A 2,952-nucleotide genomic window follows, 5' to 3' on the forward strand; every position below is an offset into this window, starting at 1 on the left:
ATGCTCCGCTCCGAGGAGGCGGCGCGGCTGCAGCCTGTGCGCACACGCAGCGCTCACAGATTGGAGCCGGGCCCGTCCCTCAGCCCTGCGGAGCACCAGCCAACAGCTGCCCAGCCAAGGGAAGGGGCTGAGGGCAGCAGCTCCACTCGGCACAGCCCTCCTGCTCTGGGGCTCCAGCTCAAGTAAGCGCCACCACGTGCTAAGGATTGATCTGCACCTTGGATCTGCTTGGAGAGGTCAAGACAATGCCTGTTCCTATTAAACCAGCCCTGTACCTCCTGTTTCAAAGAAGAGCATCCCATTTGTATTTTATACAGGCTGCCAGTGCTTTTAAATCCCTTTAGAATTGTCACTTGCTCTGAGGATTTTGCTGGGTGTCAGTGGTGACCTGACTTCCTAGAAGAGACTTGCAGAGCTGGTTTGCATTATTTTCCCTGTCCCCCATGTTACTCATTTCATCAACAGGCAGGCCGCTCTGCACTGTCTCACTAGGTGCAATGCCTCTCAGTTACCTCGAAGTTTTGGATAGACACTCTGAATTACCTTCCCATTTAAAAGTTGCCTGACACTTCTAACCAGTAATTCCCACCTTTCCTTGCTTTTCTTTGTATGCAGTTATTTTCTTGATTTTCATTTCGCCTGTTGGGTTGTTTTGCAGGCATTTCTTTCCAGCTTTGTCTCTCAAACTTCAACTTCAGCATCTGTTCTGCTTTTGCTTGCAGATTATCTTAGCTGCAAAAGTTTCCCCAGATGAGATAGCTTTCTCTATATATAAATATCTCTTTAGGAAATTACCAGGTTTTCATCTGTTCTTTGTAACTGTGGTGTTAACATTTCATTTACTGAAACCAGTAGGAGGGTGAAAAACTTTAGTATGTAGCTAAAATTTGATTATTCTCTTTATTACACTGTGGTTATAATTCAATTAAATTCTTTTTAACTCTAGTTCTATCAGATATTGTTTGCTCTCTAGTAAATACTTCAGGCTATTTTGTTTTGCATAGGTCTGTCCAGATTTTTCCATTTTGACTTTCTGATTTTTGTTTCCCACATATGTGAGATGTGAGAGTTGTTTTCTCCTGAAAATAATCAAATCTCGTCGTACCTTGATGAGACATCAATAGTTTCTCAGCTTTTCAAAGAAAACAGAGAACCTTTCACAATTTTTCTTTCACTGGTTTAATCAGAAACATAGATGACGTACTTTTTAAGCCATAAGACATCCTCTTGTTTCATGAGGTTATTGGGGGGGGGGGGGTGGAGGAACCCACAAACAAAACAGTCAAGATCCTATCATTGTAGCTAATCAGAAAAAAAGAAAATGGGATAAGGAGAGGGGACTTAAGTACCTTACTACATAGATGATGCTATCACTACAAAGAGCCATGCAAATGAACTCTTCTAGCAGTGATCCTCCAGGGAACAGCCCTCACACTGCCTGGAGAGGGGCCTCCACAGAGGCTCAAAGGTTCTTGCAGGATTTGTTGTGGGAATATCCATTTGAATTCCTGCCCAGCCAGGGCTGCCAGGGGGCTGTGGGAGGATGGTCAGGCCCTGCTGCTGGCTGTGAGAGGCGGTGGCCTGCAGGCCTGCACTGACAGGGAGCCCTAGGTCTGCTCCAGGAAGATGCTGAGAGTGTCTGGAGTGATGAGTCCTGGAGTGACTGTGGCAGTCCTGACAAACCAGGGACTGTTTTTAGGAAGGACTGTGCCAGACGGGAATGTGCTTTTTCCAGATACTTTTCACACTGATCATCTTTTGCTTCACGAGCGATTTAGAGCTTGCCAGGATTACATCTTGGCTGACTGCATGTTGGGGATTAAATTAAGTTTACTTGTAGAATATTAGACATTAGTAATCTTGGGTTAAGTTTAATTGTAACTTGCTTACAGCTTAGCAGGAGTAGGCCCTGCTCAAAGCTGTGGAACTTTAAATGCACTGTTTGTTAACATGGAGGGCTAAGCAGGGGAGTAAACAGAGAAAGGCTGACTATCTTCAGATAAGGTTGAGGCCCCAGAGGGCCCCAAGCTGGAAGATAAGCAAAATAATGCCCACATTAGAGAGAGAACACAGAGAAAGAATCCAATGAGGTGTTGGAAGACTCCAGACCATTGGGCATGTGAAGAGCACATGAAGAATCTGGTGCAGAGACTCTGAGGGATAAAGGCCCAGGGATTTCTTTGTTCTAGGTCCATCTCCAGAGGCACCAGCTCAAGCTGAAACAAACTCTGCCTCTGCCAACCCAAGGTCCAAACTTTCCTTAAAACTGCAAAGCTTCTGAGGTAAAACAATTCACAGCTGAGTACCTAGAAAAATTCCTTGAACCGTGTGGATGGCAGGAAGTCTGGCCTACTAATGTGTTCGAGCTTCTTGATGGGGTGGTTGGTAAGCAGTTGTGCAACTCAGAGAGCCTGTCCTGTGCAAGTCATGGGACAGTAGCTTTACCTTGGAGCACATGTAGGAACCCATGAAGCTGAAGGGATGTCAGGCACCACTGCAGGAGCTGTGGGTTGTGTATGATGAGTCAGGAGAGTTTGACCAGACAGCACAAGCTATAGAGCACGTCAGGTTCTTCTACCAGTGCATCTGGAGGACTGGGACGAGGAGGAGGAGAACTTAGATTACTTTGTGTGATGTGTTGAGCCTTGACCGAGGTTGCATTGTGATATCCTTGAACACCATATGCCTTCTGGGCTTGTAGCTGATTGTGGTGAAAACCTAGAAATACAGTTTCACCATGACCCATTGTCAGCTGTAAATCTGCATGCCTGTTATGAAGGAGACACAGTTGTCGTCTGTCCGGGTCGCTATGTTGTAGATGGGCTGTTCTGCAGTGCTGATTAGTTGAACTCAAAGGCTAAGGCCTGCCAGAAAATATGGTGACAGGAAAACTAGGGAAAGGAGACAACTGTTTTGACAGTATAGGAGCCAGTATAAAGATCTCTAGTTTGA

The 2,952-nt window shown here is 45.7% G+C and overlaps 1 pseudogene; it reads left to right on the plus strand.

Moving 5' to 3' along the window:
- LOC114062717 lies at positions 1 to 2,844 on the plus strand (annotated as a pseudogene).
- Positions 2,845 to 2,952: the final 108 nt, after the last annotated feature.

Source organism: Empidonax traillii, unplaced genomic scaffold, assembly GCF_003031625.1.
Source record: "Empidonax traillii isolate 1590-97213 ecotype Southwest subspecies unplaced genomic scaffold, ASM303162v1 scaffold428:size834259, whole genome shotgun sequence".
In the NCBI taxonomy this organism is placed as follows: Eukaryota; Metazoa; Chordata; class Aves; order Passeriformes; family Tyrannidae; genus Empidonax; species Empidonax traillii.